Source organism: Acomys russatus, chromosome 2 (genome assembly GCF_903995435.1).
Source record: "Acomys russatus chromosome 2, mAcoRus1.1, whole genome shotgun sequence".
In the NCBI taxonomy this organism is placed as follows: domain Eukaryota; kingdom Metazoa; phylum Chordata; class Mammalia; order Rodentia; family Muridae; genus Acomys; species Acomys russatus.
Window position 1 is genome coordinate 83449214 of NC_067138.1, and position 26907 is coordinate 83476120.

The 26907-nt window shown below is 37.4% G+C and overlaps 1 protein-coding gene and 1 pseudogene across 29 annotated transcripts in view; one reads left to right on the plus strand and one right to left on the minus strand.

Annotated features, from left to right (window-relative positions):
• The window catches only part of Ptprd (protein tyrosine phosphatase receptor type D), an 822247-nt gene that overhangs the window by 594360 nt on the left and 200980 nt on the right, over positions 1–26907 (minus strand). The window lies entirely within an intron of this gene.
• The window catches only part of LOC127198588 (conserved oligomeric Golgi complex subunit 5-like), a 139378-nt pseudogene continuing 131821 nt past the window's right edge, over positions 19351–26907 (plus strand).

The following is a 26907-nucleotide window of genomic DNA, read 5'->3' on the forward strand; positions in this document are numbered from 1 at the left end:
AAATTCTAAAGAATGGCGAGGGATGCTCCTCTGAAAAATAGAAATAATTTTGAGAAAAGGAAGTAACATGGGGTTTGTGTTATAACTTTTTTGGAAGGAACTTCATAGTCTGTCTCTTCCATAAAATATTACATTGACCTACTATACTGATGCTATTATGCTGATTGACAAAGTGAATAGGAGGTAGCAATCACTCTGGACTTGTTAAAAAGTATGTGTATAAAAAGCTGGGTAATAATCCTAATGAAAATTCTCTGTCTCAGTGAACATGCAAAGAGTCCAGTGATATGGGACATACAGAGGTATTCCTCCCGAGAGAAATAGTAAGTTGTTGAACTTGGTTCCTCACACCATGAAGAAGAAGCATAGCACTCATCTCTTTAGACTATTGCTTGTTGAAATAAGTCATTGTCCTGCCTACTTTACTTGACAGGCAAAACTAGAAATCTTCATGACAACTATGGGAAAAGATGTTTGAAAATATACTCAAAGGGTAAATTATTAAGGCAAAGATAGTATATTTTATAAAACAAAAATTAATGTTTTTATTTGCTATACATTTAATAGGAAAAATCACAGTCAACACATTGGAAGTATTGGGAGAGAAAATGAAATCTTTAGTAAAAATGGGCAAGAGCATTATAAGAAATTGTTATGAAATTGTTGCTAAAGAACAACAGCAGCAACAAAAATAAAACAACAAAAGTCAATTAAAAATTAAGACAAAGACAATGGACACTGAGTAACTGGAATGGGATATTTGTCCTTTCATTACATCTTCCCCACTAAAAGCCTTGGAATCAATGACATAATGTCCATATGCATGGAGAAAGAGAGGATGAAAATACTGGCATCACTTTTATTCGTTGCATTAACAAAAATTAAAAAAGCAGGAACATTCAGGAGTTGGCTACTGATGCAGAAGCCCTCATTAAGTTCTTCAGATCTTGTGACAGCTACAGGCATTCTTAGGTGTTATCTGGCAGAACATTCATGAATTCAAATTTTGCAGAGACCATGGCAATCAGTGTCATTCCTGAGCACAGTTTTCAGAGATTTTTCTTACTCAACATGAAAGGGCTGAATAGACGATCATTGATGGGTTGTTTATGTTGGTGAAGAGTTAGAGGTGATGGAAGTGAATGTAGAGTGTAGTACTGCAGAATACTGTAAATCAGATAGAGGTAATAGACTGGGGTCTACATGATGCATAAACACATTTCTTAGGAAAGGTAAGAAAAAACAGAAAGAATTGTTATGTTTTGCTAGAAGATACAGAGGAAGCATATAACACAATGACTACAAGTAGAGGGAGAGATTTGGCAACAGAAAGTGGTGAGGGGGAAGTAACTAGGTGAGTGAGTGACTAAATCTACCCTGGCTGATGGGGGGACACCATACTGAGGAGCCCAGTGAAGTCAGACTGTTGCCCTTGAGGTCATGGAAAGGAGATAACATCAGTAAGAAAGCGAAGAGCAACATGGACCCAGCAGAACTGCTTTAGATGTCTGCTTTGGGAACTGCTAAAATATATGACACTTGGGATATTATTATAATAGTGAGGCATCAGAGAAAATTAGCACATATTAATAAAGTAGAAGACGCTAGAAGATCAAGAGATACAGAAGTTGGACTAGTGTTTGATAGTCTGCCCTCCATCTCAGCCAGAAAAGGATGCGTTGTGGCCATGTGTTGTCTTTGATTAGAAATTCTACGCTCATTTACTATTTCAACCATTAGGAAGGAACTTGATGATGAGCATTCTTGTTAGTTCTCTAGGCTACAATGTCACAGACATATTGGCATGAACTACATGTTTTAAAAAGCAACATAAGCCTTATCATATGTACATCCATGAGAGTACCATGGCTGTCCTGCACAGAAGAGCTGAGAATAGCATCTTTCAGAAACATTTGGTTCTGGATAATCCCTGCACAGTTGAAGGTGAATAACCCCCCCCCCCCAAATGTCACTGGGAAGACAGCTCAGTTGGTAACTTGCATGCTATGTAACCATGGAGACTGGACCTTGGATCCTTAGGACCCAGGAAAAAGTCAGGTACATGTGTAACCTGGAGGAAATGGGGCAGAGGTGAAGGTGAGCGGACACCTGGGGCTAGATGGCAAGTGTGTCTTGCTGAAAATGATAGAGGAATATACATGGCATTGACCTCTGGCATCAACACGTATGGGAGGCATGTGCTCAGACATCTGCACAATTATTCACCAACACCATGTACACCTCCAAAATACCCCAAAGCCCACACTCCCACACAGCAATAAAAAGAAGCTCAGAAAGAAAGAAAAAAATCCTGCAACTTCCTGCCTAGGAAAAGAGCCATTAGATAGATGCAAGATTGTATAAGATCAGCCATATATCTAAAAATTATTTATTTAAGGAAGTAGAAGACAGTCATTGGGAAAAAGATTATCAAATAGTCTTTGGACAAGAATTCCTAGAAAGAAGCTGTGTCTGCAAGGGCTGATTGATTGCCTGATTAAAACTTTAGTGTTGGAGAGGTTGGAATGTTGCTGATCCAGAGACTAAAAACTATTTATTTTTTGGCTATTTTTTGTTCTTATAGCCATTCTTTGTCCACCCCTGGGTTGGATCTAACATTCCATGACTAACAGATACAGTCAACATCATCTACCTAGCAGATAAGAACCTTTGGAAATATATTAAATTAACAAACCTTCGTTCTACCAATTGAAGGACTAAGAATGCATAGAGATGAGTTCTCTTCATGCCATTATAACCTTCCTGATGCACTCACCAAGGTCATTGAAAGGAGTCTTTATTTATAATCCCGTTTGTTCTGTTACTACAAAAACTTCATGAAGCCACTTCTGCGTTGGAACATAGAATTTGGAGAAACCTAAACTTGTGTTCCTGAGCCATGGTCACTAATACTTACCTCCAGAACAAACTATCTCTTATTACTTTTAAAGTGAGAGTTACGTTTTTATATCAATAAGATGAATTCACAAATTCCATGAAGCAGAGCAGAAATAACTAAGAAGCACTTGGCCATCAAAATCGACAACAAACAGAAGAGCTGTCTTTTTAAAAGAGTCCCGCTAAAGGAAAGCAAAATTACAACTGACTAAAAGCCTACTTTAGAAATAAAAAAGATGACATTACAGAAATTTAAATCAGTTAAAGAATAGAAGATAAAAGAAAAGAAAAGAAAAAAAAAAACACTGCAGAATCCTTTAAAATGAACTTTATGAAGAAAAAGCACAGGTTCAGCATAAAATTTCCTAATGTTTCTGATTAGGTGAAACAAAGAAAAACCAAAGCAAATGTAGAGGGATTGTCAGGGCAACAGGGAATCCCCATGTGCCCATCAAGAGGAAAGGCCAGAAGAGCACAGAATGTGGTGAGAACCCTTCACCACAGCAAGATGAAGCTGGGGTGTGTTCTTAAGCAGGCAATTTCTTGGTTAGGAGGGTTTTAAAAACACTTAGCAACATTTTTGCAGAAATTATTGTCAAAGGAAACAAATGTGAAGCTGCCAGTTTCTTTTCTCTTTGTGATTTTGAAAGGTAAGAAGCCTGTGTTCCTGATTTGTAAGACTAGTCTCAAATCTGCACAATTTCACCAAATGTTTTATACCAAGCACTTTATAACTGGTCTATATGTTGTCTAGAAAAATATAAGAAGAAGTTTTATTAGCTGTACTTAGGCTTAACTGTATGTCTTCAGAGGACATCATTAGTCAATGACATATTTTAGCTGACTAAAATATAAAGACAAATCATCCACAAGTGAGAAAAATGAGAAATGAAAACAGTTTTTTTCAACCCTCTAAATGTCAGCATGGAACAACCGTGAGCTCTGGCTTCAGAGCCAATACCTGAGTTTCAAACCTGGCTTCTGTGATGGCTTCAAGGACAGTACTTCTTTCAGTATCTCTGAATAAGAGCTACTATGAATAGGAATTGAATTATATGTGTAAGTGTTTAGGACAAAGTCTGGTATACTGTAGAGGGTTCACGCTGTGTGATTATTTATTTAGAGCTGAGCAAAACACTGTAGGAAGGTTTTCTCTCTATACTTAGGCCAATAATCCAGGCTAATCCTCTTAATGAGATGACAGACAAATTGAAATCAAACAACAATAATATTAATAAAGCTCCATATTTATTACTTACTGTATGTAATAATTTTGTGTCTATTCATTTCACCCTGATATAATTTGAACAATAAAACCTACTATATTTCTATTTTTTCAGATAAAAGAAATAAAACCAGAGAAATAAGAGCCTACCAAAACTCACAAGGCTCCCAAGTGTTAGAGTTGGTATTTAAACATTGTCCTCTGTAATTCAAAACTAGTTCGTTGAAAAATCCTTTGTTTTACATAAGATTTGAGGCAACACATATAATCCCATGGTTATACTTCTTTTTTCTTCAAAGATCATTACAAAATTAAAATTGCATAAAGTAGTATACAGTTCCAAAGCCGGCACAAGGGGAAAAGGTATTTCAATATCCTATCATGAACAATTCAATCCAGAGACATCACCTCATGACCAAGAGATCTGACGCAGCTGTTGCTGTGCACTTCTGTGTTAGTTTGTTTTCTATTGCTGGCATAGACAGCACAGCCAGAAGCAACCTGGGGAGGAAAGGGTTTATTTGGTTTACACCTTCTAGTCATTTTCCAGCTTGAAGGGAAGTCAGGGTAGGAACTCAAGGTAGGAACCTGGAGGCAGGACCTAAATCCAAGGTCATGGAGGAATGCTGTTTATGGGCTTGTGTAAGAGCGAAAATTATGTTTTAAATTTTAATTACTGTGCTTAAGAAATCTATAAAACACGAATGCTTCTAACCTGAAGCCCCAGTTGCCCAAGGACAAATAACTTCCTGGAATGCTAGGAGCTATTGGTCATGTAAGATAACAAGCTACAGATTTTTCCTTTTCCTTTTCCTTTTTTTTTTTTTTTTTCTTCTGTAAACAAGCTTTGTTGCTCCAACTGCACTGGATGTGCTTGATCATACATAGGCTGGATGTAAGTAGGCAGGATATATGCTTGCCCTAGACTGGATGAAGGTGGCAAGTCTGTAGCCTTGTGGGCTTTGCCTTTATAAGCGCCTGACTAATGTGATTTGTGGCCATTATTTGGGAATCCTGGACAGGACCTCCTGTATGAATCATTAATTAGGAAAATGGACCACAGACTTACCCATAATTTAATAAAAGCATTTTACTAGTTAAGCTTCCTTCTGCCCAGATGACCCTAGCTGTACAACTGCCTACTTTGTCATATGTATTCTTCACACATCTGTCTCTTTGGGCAGACAGCTACAGTGCCTGATGTTTAATAAATGCAAGGGTATTGTAACTTCATCTAGGGACTATTGATACTATTTCCTACATAGCTCATCAGTAGCCATGTTATACACCAGCAGTATGCGAAGGAATAGTAAAACTGGAGAGGGCTATGGTTAGATCATCTGATTTAATTTTTTACCCCAAAGTAATGGTGAAGGTGATACTTAAATGAAATCATGCATATTACCTGTCTTAGGATACATTTATAACTAAGAAAATGAAGGCAGGCAGACAAGAAGAAAGGACAGGAGAAAGAGGGGGAAAAATAGAGGCAGAGAGCAAATGAGAAGAAAACAAATGCCAAAAAACTGATGACCAGTCAATAAAGAATGCTGATCTCCATTTTCTCACAACACTATATGGATTTGAAGGATTTCCATCTTATGAATAAGAATCTGAAACCATGCTGGGTGTGGTGGTACATGTCCATGTTCCTAGCATGTTGATGAGGGCAGGAGGATCAGGGGTTCAAGACCAGCCTTGGCTATAAAAGAGCATATCTTAACACTTCTTTTCCACCCAGCCAAAAGGAAAGAACCAGAGACCCGAACAAGTTGCAAACTTTCTAATGATGTGATCAGCCAGCAGGAGACTTCAGTTTTGCTCTCCTTGTGTGTTTCCCATGTACCTTTAATGACAGAAAATTCATTATCCATTGTCCCAAGGGGGAAAATACGTATGTTGTTACACAAATGGTAACAATGCTGAACTTGCAGCCATGTTCATATCTCAGTTCACTTCTTTTTTCACACATCAGTGTTTTAGAGAATTGTAATGGAGTTGAGGATGAAATGTAAGTTTCTGCTTTTATCAGCACCCACACTGCTCTGGATTTATTACTTCAGAGGAGAAAAAAAAATCATTTGCATAGCTGAGGCATACTGCTGGGAAGAGTGTGTGTGTGTGTGTGTGTGTGTGTGTGTGTGTGTGTGTGTCCAGACTCAAGCTAAGGAAATTATCTTTTTGAACATATTTAAAATGAGGGTTTGACCCTAGCACAACTCCTGAGACTCCTTTAGGTCTGTCGTCGTCCTGAGATCAGTGGGCTATTCAGGGCCGCACCTGTTGCTGTCCATTGGGGCAGCAGCCGTCTCTCTTCCCTGGATTATCTGGATTGACTGTGGAGACCGTGTACACTTATTAATACCTTTTGGCCCTTGGGTACTGTGTGAAACTGTGTGCATTTATTAAGATGTTATGGCCCTTTGCTTACTTTATACAATGTATCACTAAGTTACAAATTTACATAAAAGAACACATTTCTGAGTGAGAAACACAGGTAGATGGGATCTAGTAAAGGCAGCTCACAAACCCTCAAGGACTTAACTTCAGTGAAGCTCCGTGTTTTCCTGGTCTTGCTAGTCATTTCAGAAATCACCATTGCATGTAAAGACAGTGCAAACCAGTGCTTCAGAGAAGACATTAAAATGGCATTCATTGGAATACACTAAGGTTTTTGCCTTTCTTCTTGTGTTTATAGTTGTGGTGATTTTAGATTACAGATTCTTATGAAGGTTAAAACCTGAACTTTGGAAACAAACCCAGACATATCATTCATTCATTGTTTATTTCTTTTTAAAGGTTAACAGAAGTTCAGTTACCCATGTCCAAGCACACATAAGATGAGCCTAAAGTCCTCCAAATTCAAGAGAATAATTTTCAGAATTAGTTTTAGGTGATTTTGAATGTGTGCTTAGCTAATGAAGCTATTATGAAACATTCTGAAGTTCTCTCAAATATTCCTAAAGGGCTAGAGAATAAATCTGTCAGCTATTAATATGTTATACAAAATTACTGAAAATGACACTAGGTTTCTAGAAATTTTATCAAAATTCTCAAGGATATTAAAGTTATACCAGAAAATTCTTCAGGGACAAAATGAGTGTTAAGTATTTCTAGGCTACAGGAATTTTTCCATTAGAGAAAATGACCCTGGCATTCCACTAAGGAAAGAATGAACCATGGGATTTGAAATTTTTGTAGCTCCAAAATTTACCTCGCGTTACAGGTTAAACCTCTTGAGAACAATTTTGTGTTTACTATAGCTGCTTGTCAAAGCCTATCTCCGAGGACCCATGATATGGGCTTATGAATCATGAAGGACAAAGAATACCTCCAACAGTAAAGAAATGAACCATGAGCTGATAACATGCCATTTTTCCTAGCCAAAATTCCACCTCATGGTTGGCTTTTTTTAAAAATGGAAACAGTGGATATAAAACTGACAGTGACATCAGCCTCAAAATGATGCATGCAAGCCTCCTAGGAGTCAGCTCTCAGAGACCCCTGCATCCTCTACTAGTGTGCTGAATCACTCCAGCAACTCCCTGAAGGAATTTCCTTTCCTTTTGTTTTCTAGTCTAGCTTACTTGGTATTTGGACACTGACTGTTCTATCAGGTTGCTAAGCACTTGACTCAGTTTGACTCCTGAATGAACACCCTATCCTCTGCTGGCTACTGGACACAAACCTCTGCTTTAAAAAGAGAAAAGAAGTCATTATCACTAATCTCACTTTTGGTAATAATGAGAGCATAATTTGAGAACAATTTTTAATTTGGGATCACACACACACACACACACACACACACACAGAGCCAAGATGAAAGTCTTGCTAGAGTGCTCAAAATTATTCCAAGTGTAGACATTATGGATCAGGCTTCAAGATCAGTATCAGCTGTATTTCTTTATGTTTTGACTCATCTATGTTGGTTGGGACTTTAGAAAGATAGTCTTAACTTCTTTTATATATGTGTATGCCTATAGGTTAGGAAGTTTCTACAATACTAGGTTTTAATATGGTATTTTCAAGGTCCTTAGTATTACTTATCCTTCTCCATAGTGCCTCCTCTTCCTCTACCTCCTATGTCTCATCATGGTATGGATGTTATAGAGGCAAACAACCACTCCCTGATTTGACCTGTTCTATATGATGGACCTTGCCTTGACGTCATTATTAAGACCCAAATCCTGTGGCTGGCTAGGTCATAGGCTTTAGGGAATTATTAAAATACTGTTTATCTTTTAAGCCAAAATATAAAATGTCCTCTAAGTTCTTATCTTTATAGCCATAGCCTAGTGTATCTCCCAGTCTTCGTAAGAGACACTTCTTTTTGCAGTGAATGTAAGGTAACACAGTCAGGTACAGTTGGTCAACATTACAGAACAAAAGTCTTCAAAGTATTTATATAAAGTCCTGCTCCCAAGGCTTAGGGATCATCATAGAAGAGGGTCAGAAAGATTGTAACAATCAGAGGTGGGGGACTTCTGCAAAATTTTTTTTTTTACTGAGCATGACAAGACTACTGCATGAACTTACAGCAGCGGTGACGGCATATACAAGGTGCACAATATCAAGCCATACCAAAATTCCAGCATAGACCTTGGAGGGGCATATAAATGGCTGCTGAGAGACACATCCACTGGAAGATTACCCATGCTCCAGTAGATGACCTTATACCCATTACAGTCAGACAGAACTCCATGGGCTTAGTGTATTAAAAAAAAAAAAAAAGCAGTATGTTAATTTATGAAGATAATGTGGTGAAGGGCATGTGAAAGGATTTAGAGAAGAAAGAGAATGATGGGTGGACTTTATTAAAACATATTATATATGTGTATGAAATTCCCAAAGAGGAATAACAAAGAGTTAAGTGAAAACAGTTTCTATATTTGATGTCACCTTGCAGAATGCTAAAAAATATTTCCTGAGGCAGGACTGATGATTCACACCTTTAATCCCAGCACATGGGAGGCAGAGCAGGTGGACCTTGGAGTTTGAGGCCAGCAGGGTCTACAGAATGAGTTCTAGGACAGCCAATGCTCACAGAGAAACTTTATCTTAAAAAACAAACACAACACAGCAAAACAAAACAACAGTGTTTCCAATCATGTGATTTACTCCTCTATTTTGGATTCTTTTTGACTGGAGATCACTTATGAGAACAAAGTGTTTACATTTATATATGATGACCTGATATTAATTTTCTCTACAAATAAAATTGTTGGAAAGAATTAGTGCTAAAATAATACAGACGCCATACTATATACTTCTGAAATTTATTTTCTTTTCCTTCTTATAGAAATTCTTTGAAGTTGGAATGAAATAACGTGTGTGAATACACCTATGCTGGCACTTGGCTTTCTAATTGTATGCAAAATTGAAAACACAATGCATTTCCAATAAGAAATAAAACAAATTGAGAAAAAAAATCACTTGTGTTTGTGTTACTTAGAATTATTTTTCCCTGGACTGACTCTGACATGAAGTCCGGTGCCCCATATTTGACCACTGCCCCTTGGTGAGGGGGCCTGGTGGCACTCAGAGAAAGAATAAGCAGGCTACCAAGATGAGACTTGATAGCCTATGACCATATAGTGTGGGATGAGGTCACCTCGGTCATAGACCTAGTGGAGGGGAATAAGGTGAAAGCGGGAGAGAGGGAGGAACGGGAAGATACAAGTGATGGGATACCATTTGAGTTGTAATCTGAGTAAATTAATTAAATTATAAAAAAAGAATTATCCTTCCCTATACTCCTAGAACTGACTACTTGATATTATTTTCTATCATGAAAGCAGAGGGTACTTGCTTTAATGGATTATCAAATGAAAATTGCAATATAAATCACGGTTATCTCTCTACTAGTAATTGATCAGGGAGGTCTCAGGGGTTTCCAACAAACAAACAAACAAACGAAAATACAAAAACCAAAACCACAGGTTTCTGTTTTGTTTTGTTTTGTTTTAACCTCAGTTACCAACCATAACTATATGGTAAGATCCTATTGTTTAAGACATCACACACTTTGCCTGTAGGACACAAAACGTCAACTGAGAAACTTTCTTACTAAGGGAATAGCTTTCATAGTGCTTAAAGGTGCTGCGCAAGTCATTTGTAGAGAAAAAAATCAATGTTCTTAGTGAGTGCTGGACCTTGTATGTTGCAATTCTGACCTGGTAGGCAATAAGTACACTGGTACACACTTGCATACATTATGAGATGAGCAAGCAGTTTCTGATTGGACCTGAAGCTTGCTCTATAGAATGGAATATAATACATAATACCTGCTTTTATATTCCTGTTCAAGCACCAGTAGCTTGTGAGGATATAGGCCCTAGAGTAGAACCGGATATTCCTTTTTTTTTTTTTTTTTGCTCAATGATCATACTTTCCAACGACTTTCTAAATATTTACATTTAGCTCATAGACCTGGCTGCTTTCAAATTTGCTCAGAGAGGCCCTCTGTTCTTTTTTCAGTACCCCAATTGGACATTCTAGAAGAGGAGGCAGAAAGTTGGAGCTGGAGGATGGGAAAGAGTGCTGTGAAATGCTGTCCTATGGCCGTGGCATGGCTATTGCCTTGATGACCTTATAGCAGCTGTTATTCCCTATATACGACCTGCGCAAGATCAAGCTAGCCAAAATTCCAACACAAATGGGGCAGGCGCTCCTTAGGTCCTTCCCCTTACTGTGGCGGTACTGGCAGCTGATACCTGCTGGGGAAGAGAGAATGATTTCTTTTGAGAATGTTCTCACTTGGGAGGTTTTCCATTCACAGTGTAAAGCACTCATTGGAGTTAGTGGGTTGTCCAAAAATAAAGTAAGGAGACATAGAACTGAGAGGGGACAGTCTCAAAAATACACAGGAAGAGCTGAAGGATGAAAATGGTGGAGTAGTGGAGTAGATATGGACATATATCATTGACGCATGCACGAAATTCTCATGAGTAAAGAAAAGCTGTAACCTAAAATCTTAATATAAGTGAGTTAAGAATCGATGTAAGAAAGTGATAATTCAACAGAGAGGGAAACACAAGCAGGTCCATAAACTAAGTGCAAGAACAAAAGTGTTTCACAGTGACACCAAGCCACTAACTGAAATGATTTCAAAATGGAAATGGAGGGAGAGAACTGTAAAAATTATTACTGAGCACTTGTCAAACTCAACATGTGCTCTGATTGACTTAGTTTGAATGGTTTCACTGAAATGCATGTGTCTCAGTGATGCATTTTTTAAATGACATGGAATTTTCTTGTAGTTCTCGTCAAAACACCACAGGTAAATTTTTAAAGGCCCAATCTGTATGCATTAAATTTTTTCATTTATTTTCTACTATCAACAGCATAAGGTAAAGCCTTCCTCTGTTCTCACGAAACTGACCTTTTATTTTAAATAAATGCTTCCCAGCAATTCACTCTGAAATCAGCATTTTAATAATAGTAAATGGTTTTCCCGCATGTGTTCCATGGACTTCAAATATGACATTTAAGTATTTTTCTTACTTCTTATTTTTAAAAGAATGAAATGCCAACTAAAGGAAGAGAACAGAAAAGCAAACACCAGGAGCCCATGAGATGCTCAGCAGGTAAAGGTGCTTAACATACAAGATTGGTGACCTAAGTTCGATCCCCAAAACTAACATGGTGGAAAGACAACACTAAATCCTGCAATTTGTTCTATGACCGCCACGTGTGTGCTGTGTAGCGTGCGTGGGCGTGCATGCGCACATGCACACGCACGCACACACACACACACACACACACACACACATTTAAAAAGAAAAAACAAACAGAAATACCTAAATTAAAAATCAAATGGAACAAAATAACAAGATCTTAAACAAAATTCTGGAAACATCTCTTCATTCACATTAATTCATTTTATTGAAAATGAGACAAAAAATTTATAAAAATGACTATCATTTCAATCTTGTTGAGTCCTATTGTCAAGTTCATTTTTTACCTTTGTTAGATTATTATCTCATAGTTAGCAATTAAACTATAAATAAAATAAGCATTATTCAATTTTCTTATAATTTTCAAAGCACTCAGAACTCCTTATATACTCAAAAACATATACTGGTGAGTATTCAAAACAGATCACAGACATCAAACATGCTTTTGACTCCTGGGGTGGTGTCCAAAGGAGAAGTGACATCCCTGGATGGGAAGCGCTCCAAGGCTAGTGTGTAATCCTGCTGATGTGGCTATCAATTAACTTCACTTACATGGGTCAAAACACAATGTACCATGGGGGAAATCTCTTTGATGTGGTAAAATTGCTTTATATTTGTACAAATTATTTCTTTTTCCTAGTGCGTTTTCATTGAGCTCCTCAATACTTAGTGCATTGATTTAACTCTAATAAGCTTCAGATTAGCAATAATTAAGATGGTCTAAATTAGCCTAATTGGTGACAGGAAAATGCGCTTTTTTTCTTTTGTGTGTTTATGTGTAGAGTGGGTTACACATGCTTCCTGTTCATGTGTGTTTCAATGCTTATTTGCATGTAAAGGTCGGAGGCTGACATTGGGTATGACAGATTGTTGTCCACATTGGTTTTTGAGGAAGGGTCTCTCACTGAATCTAGAATCCATGGATTTAGCAATAGTAGGTAGGCACTAAGTCCCAACACTGGCTCTGCTTTCCCAGTGCTAGGATCACAGATGCATGCCACATGTCCTATCTCTTGTGCTGAAAAGATGAGCTCAGAGCCTCATGTTTGTGCAGAAAGAACTCTCCAGGTTGAGCCATCTCCCCAGACCCTCTCTATAGCTTCCATTACAACATGAACTTTTCATTGAATTATTCTAGATTGAAGAGAAATTGGTAAATATAAAATGCTTTCTTAGGAATAACAATAGATGATGATCTTATGCGAACAAGGAAGAAAATCTGGTGTCAGAAGAGAATTAAGGCATTTTCTTGAAATGTTATTAAATCTCAGAGTGTTGTTGTTTACGGTCTCTTTCCGTGATTCTTTTGTGTTCAGGATACATGTTATTTATTTTACAGACTTTCTGCATTTTGTCTTTACCTCAGTGTAAAGGTCACTTACTGTGTGAAAGCAAAAGGTTCATAAAAATTAACTTTATACAACTAAGTGCTGTTCCTATGTCTCAAATCAAGATTCAAAGAACACGATTGTCAAACTTTAAAATAGACATTGTGCAGTTTCCATCACCCACATAGTGGCTCACAACTGCCTGTAATTCCAGTTCCAGGAGATCCAATGCTTCTCTGATCTCCATGGTCTCCTGTACACATGTGGTACACAGACATATATTTTGGCACACACAAATACACATAAAATTCGATAAATATTTTTAAACAAAACTTTGCTATAATAAATATTCAGTAGATGTTTGTTGTGCTTAATATAGAACATCAATTAAAAATTGTAAATCTGTGTTTACAAACTGTTTTGTTGGCACTAATTGACACCATAAAAACAAATAGTACACTAAAACGGTAATTGTTTTTTAAAAGCTAAATTATTGATTTACCAACTGAATAGCAAACATTTCCTAAGCTTTAAACTATAATTAGTTGAATGTAATGAGACCAAGCTCATCAAATGTGTTTCAGGAGAAAGCTTGGAGAGCAGAATGGATCCTTCCCTTAAAAAAATACAGCAAATAAAGAAAACCTCCAACTTTGATGACTCTGCTTCTTCTTCAGATGCATCAAGTTTATTTAATTCTTTCAGACATGATATCCCAATATCATCTTGATGGCTTTGTGAGGTCTGTGTAACCCCATTTCTGAAAAGGAAATTGCATTTTTAAGGGAAAATGGCTTGGGCATCAACTCCAGTTTCAAAAAGCCCACAAGAATGTGCTTTGATCAACTCACCTCTGAAAATGTTTAACCATCACCCCTAGCAACGGGCAGCCAACCAGGAGCGGCCTAGCCACCTGGCCTGAGAAAGATAAGTTTGCTTAGCTATCAGTTTAAAGAGCCCCTAACATCTGATCAGAGTCTCATAGGTTCAAGAACACTTACCTGTTTGGGTGCATTTGAACCAGTTCAGAGAGCCTCTAGCCCTGGACCAAAGCCCTAACCAATCACCGATGTACTCGTACCCTGAGCTAGAGCCCTAAACAATCCCAGATGTACTGGTACCCTTGCCCCTGATCTGTGCCAATAGAGAATTCCCTTTTTTTGGCCTTTAAAAGGGGCCTGCATGTTTCCCTTGGGGTCGTCACCATTTTATTTGAGCGGTCGACACCAGTACACTGGAATAAAGGCTTGTTGCTTTTACTTACAACTTCAGACTCCTGGTGTTTTTTGGGGTCCTCACAATCTGGGCATAGCAGCTTCAAACTCAGAGATCCACCTCCATCTGCCTCCCAAATGCTGGAATTAATGGTACGCACCATCATGCCTGACTTAAAATGCATCAGTTTATAAAAGTTATTCAGGTTATTTGAAAACATAAGCTCAAGCATCATACTGATAGAAATTAATCTAAATTATCGACTATTCTTCAACATTCCTGGGATGAGAAGATTCCAGAAGCACAAGCAAGCAATTGTGAAATCCATCTTCCCTCTACCTTCTTAGCCGCTAGGCTAATACTGATTCCAGAAAGAAACAGGAGCATTTTGCAGAATGATCTGTCACTCTTGTCACAGGCCACGTGTGTAACCTTGAGTTTAACTGTTTCCTTTCTACTTGGTCTTTGTCCTTTCTTTAGTGACTGGTGGTGTTTGATTGAGAAATGCTCCCACGGGCTTGGGTTCTTGAACTTGGTCCCTAATAGTTGTCACTGCTGGGGATGTGATATATTCAGTGAGTGAAATATATTACTGGGCATGGGCTTTGGGAACTCATAGGCTCATCTACTTTCAGTTTTGTCTCTGCATCATACTTTTGCTTGAAGATGTGATAACTCAGCTTCCTATGCCAGCCTCCAAGGCTGCCATGCCTTCCCACCACTATGCACTCTTATTCTCCTGGGACCATAAGCAAAACAGACTGACTCTACAAGTGGCTTTCGTCCTGGTTTTTAGCAATAGCAGAAAAGTAACTGATACTGGAACTCTGTACTCATTGATAAATTTATCTCATTTGATAAATTTATCTAACATAAAAATTTATCTAACATAAAAAGATGAAAAGTGTCCGAAAATCATTATTTTCCAAATCTTGGCTGCAAGGATCAAATATCACTTAAAATGCTTTAAAAATACTTATTTATTTTGGTTTCTCAAGACAGGGTTTCTCTTTGTAGCCCTGGCCGTACTGGAACTCATTTCGCAGACCAGGGTTGCCTCACACCCAGAGATTCACCAGCCTCTGCCTCCCAAGTGCTGGGATTAAAGACATACACCACCACTACCACCTGTCTTAAAAATTTAAAAACTGGATTTTTATGTTTCTTTGTTTAAAAATGTGAAATAAATTAAATTAGTCATTTAATATGTCAATATTTTCCACTCTGGGCTTACTTCATTTGGCCTTTGGAAATTATTGTATCAAGTTGGATAAAAATTTGGTTTTATTCCATTTAATATGAAACTTTCCTGCAAGTTCAACAGGGGAAAAATCCTTCAATAGAGAGGTATTTTTCCACGTGTAATCAGAAATGCAAATGGTAAACATGGGCATATTTATCTTAAAAATATTAGGTTTGTGATAGATGTTACTTAGAACAACTACCTTCCATATGAAGACTATATTAAGCATATGCATGCATATGCAAATTGCTGCTCATAAATACTATTTTGTAGCAAAGCTAGATGATTGGATGTTTTATTCAATATTTTTAAAAAAGTCTCATATCCAACAGTGAAATTACAACTTATTTTGAAAGAGACTCTGATACTTAACCTTTAATAAATCATTGAGTAACTGTGAGGAAGGCATATGATTATGGCTTATGATAGTGAGTAGCAATCATATGTTCCATTCATGTGGAACTAACTGTGAGCCATGCTTTCTTCTAAGTCCTTGACTTATTTAAATAATTGAATCTTCCCACAATGCTAAGTACAGCAAGGCTGAGCAAGTTGCTTGGGAGTCCACAGGTATTAAGTGATGAAGCTGTGCTGTTCTTCCCAATCTGTCACTATTCATTTAAATGGAAATGAATAGTTAAAGTGATATATACTCGAAAGAAGATTTCCTGCTGTCAGCAGTATGTAGTGTATCTCTATACCTTGAAGTTGATAAAATGATTTAGTATTTATTTTAAACAAATATTGATTAGGACCACTAGTTATGGAAATATTTTCTTCTTTCATTAGTCAAATGGCATGTTCTTTGTTCTGTTCAATTGTTTCTTCCAGTTTTTTGTTTTATTTTGATAGAATGACTTCATGGTGGGCCATCTAAACTATAAGCAAAAACAGAGCCTACATGGTCTTCACCATGTCCTCTGCATATATATTACAGCTTTCAACTTCAAATAATTATGGGACTTTTGAGTATGTGGATAAACAGGTCTATGATTTTTGTGCCTGTTCTTAGGACTCTTTTTCTTCTGTTGGAGTGCCTTATTGAGCTTCAATGTAATGGCATTTGTTTATTTTATTATATTTTATTTTGCCTTGTTTGGTTATGATCTCCTAGAAGCCTGTTCTTCTTTTTTTTTTTAATGAGAGACAGAAAAGGAGCGCATCTGGATGAAAGGGGAAGTAGGAAGGGACTGGGTGGAGTGGAGGGAGAGGAAATTGTAATCCAGATATGTAATATGAATAAAGAATCCGTTTTTAATAAATAAAAAATAAGAAATACCATTTTAAGTGTCTTAGCAAGGGCCAGTGAAGATCTGTAAGATTAAATTTTATGAGGAGTAGGCTATGTTATTATGTCAACCTTTAAAGTGACCTTTGGGAGGCTGTATGCAGACTACATGCTGACACTTTGTGCTAGAATATCCAGTGAATAATGTGTAGAAAGTTGGATAACAATATCAGAAGAGGTTGGTGATAGCCAAAAATGAAGTAAATGTTACAAAACATAACAAGGAAGAAATACTGAGCCTGTCCAGGAGGCATTGGTGGATTTGGGGAGCTCCCCTCTTCCAAAGAGAGGGAGAAACCTAAGCCAGGCTTTAAACAGAGAGTCTTTTGAAAATCAACAGATACTCTCAGTATCAGATAATTTTTGTAAGATTGTATTTTTTTAAATTTGTTCACTTTACATCCTTATTGTAGCTCCCACCCTCCTTCCCTCACCCTCCCACTCATATTCCTCAAAAAGGGAGAACCCTCCTCCCTTATCACCTGACCTCAGCCTACCAAGTCTCATCTGGACTGCCTGTATTCTCTTCCTCTGTGGTCGCGCAAGTCCACCCCCAAGGTGGGAGTGATGAATGAATGGGCACCAGGGTCCATATCAGAGGTCATCCCTTCTCCCCATATTATAGGACTTACCATGAGACTGTGCTGCATATCTGCTACATCTGAGCAAGGGGTCTAGGTCCTTACCATGCATGGTCCATGGTTGGTGCATCAGTCTCTACAGCACCCCTGTCCCCCAGCTAGATTTGCTGGCTCCATTTGTCTACTTGTGAAGCTCCTGTCCCCTCCAGGTCTCTTTATGTGCCAACTCCCTGCCCTCCAACCTGAGTTTTGGCTGTGTATCTCAGAATCTGCATGGATCTCCTGCTGGGTGAAATCTTTCAAAGAACCTCTATGGTAGGTTCCCATTCTGTTCCTTCTCTTCAACTGCTTCCTGTGTCTATTCTATTTGCCCTTATGAATGAGAATGAAGCGTTCTTCCTAGATTCCTCCTTGTTAATTAGTTTCTTTAGGTTTGTGTATTATAATGTGGTTATCCTGTATAATGTGGCTAATATCTGCTTATAAGTGAGTATATGCTATAGATACTTATGTTTGTTTTCCTTTTTTGTTTTCATTCTACCATTTTCCAAAACAACTTCATCTATTGGTCCCCATATACTGCTCTCTCCTTCTGCTCAATAATGTTTTCTTTACTCTTTCCCTATCTACATAATACTAAACACTAGTCTTATTTGACTTTTTTCTTTCCATTCACACCAGCAGTAATTAATATATTCAACTGTAAGTGATCCTGTATTTTTTAAGAATTTTGTTTGTAAGGGGTGATTATTAGTTACTTGACAATTACTGTGTTTTTGGAGGGAGCCTTCTTTTTCAGAATGATTCTTTACATAGACAGCACTCTACTCTCAGGAGAATACTGGACATTGAACCAAATTCCTAAAATACCAGTCTAGCAGAAGAAAGTGACATCTCAACCCTTCTTCAACCTAGTCCTTCTTGAAAAATACAAACAATTCCATTGAGAGAAAACTAATGATTTTTAAAATCCAACTCAGTGGCCCAACATTAGGGAGCAATTCCCAATGCCAAAGGAGAACGATCATAAAAAGCTAAGGGACTATAGCTCTATCAAAGATCATCAATGCTACACTGATGCCCTCCAGTCTTAGTGAGTTAGATAAAGTTCCAGATAATAAATTCAAAAGAATGATTGAATATGACAATAGAAATAAAAATACAAAAAAACCCACCCCAAAATAAATGACATACAGACAAAAAACCCTAACAAAAACAACAACAAAAACAAAACAAAAAAACTGAAACATTTCTAAGAGAGCACAATGGCTGGAAGGAATAATAAAATTAATACAGGATTTGAAAATTAAATTCAATAATGGGATAGAAATACTAAAAAACAATCTGAAACATAGTAACTGAAAATTTCACTGAATCAAATAAAAAGCTTCATGGAAAGATTCACAAATAAAACAGGTCAAAGAGAGAATAGTGTCAGTGTTGAAGACAAGGTAAAGGAATTTGAGTAATAAGATACTGACAAAAAATGAAAACCAAGAAAAGATGAATAGAATATTCAAGATCCATAGAACATTATGAAAAAGCCAAGTCTAAAATTCATGAATGTAAAAGGGAAAAAATGTCATGGTAAAAGGATAGAAAAGATTTTCCATAAAACCATAACATAAAATCTCCTAAATCCAGAAAAAAGATTTCTTGAGACATTTAGAAGGCCAAACACATAAGTCTAGAAATGAACACCCCCTTGTAATATTATAGTTAAAACTCTAGATGTACAGAACAAAGAGAGTATATTGAATGAAATGCTACGCCACATATACAAGCAAGCCCACCATAATAACAATATAGAAAATTTAAAACTCAGAGGGCATGGAATGGTTTACTTCAAACTTTGAAAAAAAAGTGCTAAAGAAGAAGAAAAGAAAATTATAGACCATGGCCAGTAAGGTTGCTCAGCAGGTAAAATTGCTGGTTCAAACCTCATGAAACAATTTTGATATCAAGAACCCATGATGGAAGGATAGACCAGACTCTGAAGCTACTCTTCCCCTGTCTTTTTTTCCTAGTGACTACTTACAAATAGCGTGGGTTTCTCTTTTGGTTTTCTCTGTTTCCTTCTTCTGGGCCTGCCCCGTGGTGTTCTTATCAAACACTAAAAAATATCCTCTATCTTCTTTTCATTTCAAGTCCACTAAGAGCATGAAAATGAGCTCCAGTTTTCTCAGTAACATGTAGTGACCATGAACAGAATCCAAAGTTCCTGGTAACATTTAGATGATGATTGTGAATATCGTGAAAATATCTGAAAGGGAAAATTGATCTCAGATGAATCAAAAGTGAAGAGCAAGTTGGGGACTTGCTGGTTGAAGTCAATAGTTAAAGTTGGAATGTTTATTACGAAAAGTGCTGAGAAGGACAGAGCTAAGGATTGAACTACTGTGAGAATAGATACGTACATTATTTTATTTACTTCCTGAGTATTTTAATTATTATAATTTATTTAAATTACATCTTGCTTGTAATCCCCTCACTCTTATCTCCACCCCTCCCTCTTCTACACTATTCTCCTCCGCTAGACCTCAGACAGGTGGGGTTCCCCTCTCCCACAGTCTGACCATAGCCTAACATGTCTCATTTGGATAGTTGCATCCCTTTCCTCTGTGTTTCCACAGGGCATCTCCGCCAAGGCTCAGCAAGCAAATCAAGGGCCCCGAAGTTCATGCCAGATGCAGTCCCTGCTCCCATTGATTACATCTGAACAGGAAGTCTTTGTTCTCTGCTTGGAATGTACTTGGTAGGTGCATCAGTTTGTGTAGCCCCGTCCCTAACCCCCAGGTCCAGATCCACCAGCCTTGCTAGTCTCCTTGTGCAGCTTCTGACACCCTCCCTGCCTCCTCCCGTTGAACTTGCAATTCTTAACCAAGAGTCTGGCTTTGAGTCTCAGTATCTGTCAGATCCTCCACTGGGTTGGAGTCTCTCCGAGGACATCTATGCTGGGCTAATATCCACTTATAAGTGAGTATATACCATGTACATTACTTTTAAGAATATTATTGAGGGGGCTAAAGAGATAGCTAGTTGGAGGGAAAAAATCTTGCGGAATAAAGATAAGGACTTGAGTATAAATCTCCCAACCTATGTATTAAAAAGCCAGGCCTGGCCACACTCATTCTCCTACTTCTCCTGTCAGAGACAGGAGGATGGCTACCTTCTCTTGTGATAGATACCATTCTAGATTCACATTTTTAGAGAGATACTGTCTTAAATATGATCGATAGTGATAAAGATATAGTGAAAGACACATGTGCATACCATACACACACATAGAGAGAGAGAGATATGCAGGGGCTGGGGTGGGTGGGAAGAATAGTGTTGGCATATGTCATTCAAGAAAAGAAATCTGTTCATGAATGTACTTGTAATTAACAAGATAACCTATAATCTTGTTTTGACCCAAAGTTGGTGGGCAAAAGAATAAGAAGCTAGACTGTTAGCAATTTAACATTCAAATAAGGTAATTAACCTTCCATTACTTCCTGAATAGATTTTATTTATCATGATGAAAAAGATAAGTTAATGTTAAATCAAAACAAATTCATAGATAGTTGCAATAGCATATACCAGAGCTACCTTTCTAAAAAGTTAGAAATCCTGGTTTTTATAATAAAAATTATGGGTGGTTGTAGCAAGCATTTGCTACCTTATTGAGTTCTTTTTCCTACCTTCCTACACTATTATCTCTTCCAAGCTCCCAACAATAGATAGGAGAAAAAGGAGATTAGAGGAGGAAGGGGCCATGGATATTTCTTGCTGATTAGGAGCATTGACATCCTTGGTGAAAATTTGATCTCTGTCATCAGGATATCTCCAACCAGCAACCAGGAATCCAGCAAGCAGCAACAAACAGGAACAGATATAGCAGTAGGAACAACCAGCAATCAGCAATAGCAGCCCAGTGTGAGGCTAAACAGAATAGGAAATCTAATTTCTAATGACATAGAGGAGACAAAAGGAGATGAAGGGAGGGATATTCTGTTTCAAGATATCAGCAAAAGGCTTATTGTGGGTGCTGTTGATAGGCTTTCACCTGCTTTGCTTCCGGAGGGAGAATTTTTAGTTTTTCCTCTTTTTTCTTCCTATATTCTGTTTCAAAAAAAAAAAAAAAAAAAAAAAAAAAAAAAGGTTGGGAAAATGTCTGAGCAACTTGAAACAAAAAATAGCTGAGCCTCCTAGCAGAGGGAGACATGGAGACTGAGGAGGCCACCTTCTAGCTAGGGAGGACTTACAGTGGTAGGAGGAGAACACAGAGCCTTTGACCCAATATTTACCTTGCCTACAAGATGTACAGAGATAATGGTATAAGAAATGTCCAACCAATGCCTGGCCCAACCTGAGACCCACCCCATGGGAGAGAGCTAACCCCTGACAGCATTAACAACACTCTGCTGTGTTTACAGACAGGAGCCTAGCAAAACCATTCTCTGAGAGGCCCTGCTCAACAGCTGATAAAATCAGATACAGGGACTCACACCCAAGCATGGGTCAGAGTTCAGGGCATCCAGTGGAAGAGTTGGGGGAGAGGAAAGAAGAATATGGAGGGAATAAAAATGTTAACTAACTCAGACCCATGGGGGCTAAAGAGATGGAAACACCAAATAAAGGGCTTGCATGAACTGGACCTAGGCCAATGGGAATTTGGTCTTCATGTGGGTCCTCTAGTAAGTTAAACATGAGATATTTATGACATGGACTCTGTTGCCTGCTTTTTGATCACTTCCCCCTAACTAGGCTGCCTTGCTTGGCCTCAATAGAAGGATAAGCTCATTTCCTAATTTGACGTGATGTGCTGGGGTGGGTTGGCAGCGTGGGGGTCTCTCCTTTTCTGAAGAGAAGGGGATGAGGATCGGGAAAGGATATGAGAGGGAGGGCTAGGAGGAGAGGAGGGATGTGGCTACAATCAGAATGTAAAGTGAATATATACATTAAAAATTTATTTAAAATGGTCACTCTATTCTCTTGTTTTTGAAAGGGTTACAGAGCTGGCTGTGCAACTGGAAAAATTGTTGGTAAAGGTAGAAGTACTTGGGAAGCGAGTAGTTCTGATAAAGGGGGAAGAAAACTGTTCAGAGGAGGTAACTGAGAAAGGGAGAAAGGGAACTTCCTGACGGATGAAATAAGGAAGGAAACCAGGCTAGAAGGCAGATTGAGGACCCACCTGGCACTACACACATTCAGATTCAAGTCCCTACAGTACCTGCACAGTGTTGGGAGTTGGGTGTGTAGCTGAGAGGAGGAGGAGACCATGCAGAGTTACAGAGTTGGAGAAGAATAGCTTCTTTTGAAAGAAAGGCTTAACCTTGAGCCAATTGTACTGCCAGAGATAGAGGAGGGGTGGCCTGGTATTACAAAAATCATCATTGTTTCCCCCAGCAATCATATAGCATGTGCCTGATAATGGTGAGGATCATGATGATGATGAGATAGCATAGTATCCTATAGAAATGATAGATTTGAGGAGTTTTAAAAATGCTATGAATACCTATGCAGTGCATTCACCTTATATCAAACAAATATTAAGTAACTGGGCTACCAAAAATAGAATAATTTCCCAAGATTGAAAGGGGCTGGTAACAGCTGTGTTAGAAGCCAGTCAGCAGTTATAATGATTAACTTGGTAGAGGAAGGAAGTCTCAAACATTGAGCAGTAAAATAGAGCAAGGGGAATGAATATTTTCAAAGATCAATTGCTTCGTGAAGGGTAAAACTCTGATTTACAAGACCAGATTTGATTTGATGATGATTTTATAGAACAACATTGCTTAGTGGCTTTAAGAACTTGGGATAAAGTTAAGGAAGCAGAGAAAACATCCACCTCATCTAGTAAAATTGTACAAGGCTGTGGGGAAGCCTTTACAGATTTCTTGCAAAGATTTTTTTTCAGCTTGAAGCAGAGCTGTATCAAACCCTGATGTGAGACATGCGTTGGTAGATACCTCTGAGTCTCAGAATGTGAATACCAAATTCAAAGGTATTATTAGACCAAAGGATGAGCAGATAAGAGACAAGACCAATATTGTTTCTTATGAGTATCATGTCAATATCATAGAAAAACTATTGCTATAAGTCTCTGATATCAAAATACTTGGTGCTTCAATTGTGGAAAATTTGGTCATTTACAAGGAAATTGTGACCAGGCCATTGAAATCCTCAGATCTCAAAATTCCAGGTGCATCAACTATGAGAAACATGGTGCTTTCCACCAGAGAAATGAACAAGCATTTTTTGTGGCAGTAGGTTTTTGAAAAGAATGCCTAGGCTTTTTGGGTTTTGCAGATGTTAAGGCAAGGGATATCATTGGACCAATAAGTACAGGTTCCAAAGAGATATCCAAGGCAGCTTCTTGCATTCATGAAACAAAATAGGGATCTGGCAGCTTGGGGCATCATAGCAAAAATTATGAGCCTTTTCTCTCTTGTCAACCAGGAAATAACAAGCAGCTGAGAAAACACAACTAAGTATTGCCAATATTATGTGCACTGCTGTATTCAGTGTTGCTCTAGACTTAGCCATAGATAAACCTCTTATCCTAACCCCTAACCTTATGTGTTTGACATATCCATAAATTTATGGAGAAAGAGTGTTTTGCAACAATGGGGCACTCAGGTTAATATTCCTGCAATCTCAGAGACAGCTCATGATGAAATTAGGGGTGACATAGTAGGTTGTCCTGGGGAAGGTATTGATATATGTCATAAAAATCAATTTCTGGCTATGCCAATTTTCAAACCACAGGACTTCACTGGGATTAAGTTTCCAAATTTTAAGGGGGGGGGCACTGCTGAAATACCAATGGTCCTACCCCTAAAATGGTTGACTAACAAGCATGTATGGGTAGATCAATGACCCTTTTCTAAGGAAAAATTACAGGCACATGAGCAGCTGATCAAGAGCAGCTGGAGGCTCAACATACAGAAGAGTCTACTAAGCCATGGAATTCCCTTTTGTGTGTTATAAAAAAGAAATAGGGAAAATGGAGGATGTCAACAGATTTAAGAGCAGTGAATAGATTAATTTAACCAATGGGTCCATTACAGCCTGAAATTCTTTTACTTTCTTTATTACCTAAGTCATGGCCTATGGTAGCAATTGATTTAAAATACTGCCTTTTTTTTTTTTTTTTTTTTTTTTTTTTTTTTTTTAACAATCTCCTTACATGAGCAGCATAGGGAAAGGTTTGCTTTCTCAGTACCTCCTTGTATTAATGGTGGACCAGTAAAAAGATATCATTAAAAAGTTCTTCCACAGGGAATGTTAAATAGTTCAACTTTATGAAAATATTTTGTGCAACAAGCATTAGAAATAATTTTAGGCAATTTCCTCAATCTATTATTTATAACTACATGGATAACATTTTTGTTACCTGATTGTGATGCAGATACTTTAGAGAAAATCTTTAAGGAAACACAAAGGCTTCTGCCATAATGGAGGTTACAGATTTCTCCCTGACAAAAAAAAAAAAAAAAAAAAAAAAAAAAAAAGAAAGAAAGAAAGAAAGAAAAATAGAGAGAGGAGACTCTATTGGCTATTTGGGCTATAAAATAAGTCAACAAGAAATTTAACCATGAAACATACATATCTGAGGAGATCAATTGTAAACTCATAAGGCATTTCAAAAATTAATGGGAGATATTAATTGGCTACAGCCTATCATTGGATTAACTACTCTTGAATTAAGTAGTTTGTTTCAAATGCTACAAGGTTATCCAGACTTAAACAGCCTAAGATGATTAACAGCTGAAGCAGAGAAAGAGGGGGGAGTTAACTCCGATAGAACAGAGACTGCAAAATGCATATGTAGAGAGAAAAAAGTCTAAACTTGATTATATTTTGGCTATTTTGCCTCCAACTCATTTCGTGTACTGGGCTCATTATGTCAAGGGAAGATAGTATTATAAAATGGGTTTACTTAGCTCACAAAGAAGATAAAAATTAAATACTTACCTAGAAAATGTGTCTGATTTAAACATAAAAGCTAGAATAAGACTATGTCAATTGTCAGGAATAGACCCAGCCAAAATTGTAGTACATCTTACTAATTATGTCATTATGAGTAATCAACAAAGATTGGCAAAGAGCTTGTAGTAGATTTTGGGGAGAAAATAACAACATATGTCCTAAAAGCAAGAGTCTTCAGTTATAAAAAAAACTAATTAGATTCTCCCACACACTGCAAAGGGAACACTAATTTTAAAGCACCCTACTTCTATACTGATGCAAATAAGTTGGGAATGGCAGGCTATAAGTCAGACAAAGTAAGCAAAGTAATTCATAGTACATATCATTCAGTTCAAAAATGCAATCCTTATGGTATTAGATTCTCCTGAATCTCTTAATATAATTTTTGACTCTCAGTATACAGAAAGAGTGGTTTTACATATAGTAACTGCTGAATTTATTCTTAGTAATTCAGAATTAACTTTGTTATTTATGAAGCTGCAACAGGCAATCAGAAATAGAAACTATCCATTGTGTATCAACCATAGTCGGCTTCACAAAGGTTTGCCAGGCCCATTGGTATAAAGAAATAAAGAAATTTACCAATTATTAATATCACTTTGCTAGCAGCCTCAAATTTTCATTAATGACACCATGTTATCAGTAATGGTTTTCAGAAAAAAAAAGTTTCTATCACTTGGCAACAAGACAAGGACATTATAAGAAAATGTCCTAATTAGTGTTTGTATAACCAAACTCCATTATCCACTGGGAGTAACCCTAGAGGTACCAAAATAGATGAACTTGGTAAATGGAATTGTTTCTCTTTGCAGAATTTAGAAAACTGAAGTTTGTACATCATACCATTGATACATTCAGAGTTTCAATGGACAACTGCTTTGAGTTCTGAAAAGGCTGGCTCTTTAATTATACATTTATTGGAAGTAATAGATATTGTGGGGATATCTGGAAAAATTAAGCCTGATTATGAACTTGCATTTTTCCCAGTAAAATGAAGCAATTCTGTGCCTATTAGAATATAAAGCACATTACAGGTATAACACACAATAATATTGGATGAGCAGTTGTAGAAAGTTCTAATTGCCTTTTAAAAGAAATGCTTATAAAATAAAGAGTAAAGGCACCTAGGGACAGACTAAATCATGCTTCATTAACTCTAAACTTTCTGAATGTTAATGAAAAATGAGCAACAGTAGCCACAAGACACTGGGTTACAGAAAAACTTCCTAGATAAATTGACCTATATACTATAATGATGTGTTAACATCAGAGTGGAATACTGCAATCATTCTGCAGTGGGGATATGGTTTTGTTTATGTATCACAGGAAATGAAAAACTTTGGATATAATTAAAACTTATAAGATTATAATTGAGTAGGAGAGGTCTCCTGAAAACCTTGACTACTGTTATGAAAAGCGTTTAGTTTACTGAAAATGTCTATGTTTATAGTTTCTCACTAAACACAGTATGATTAA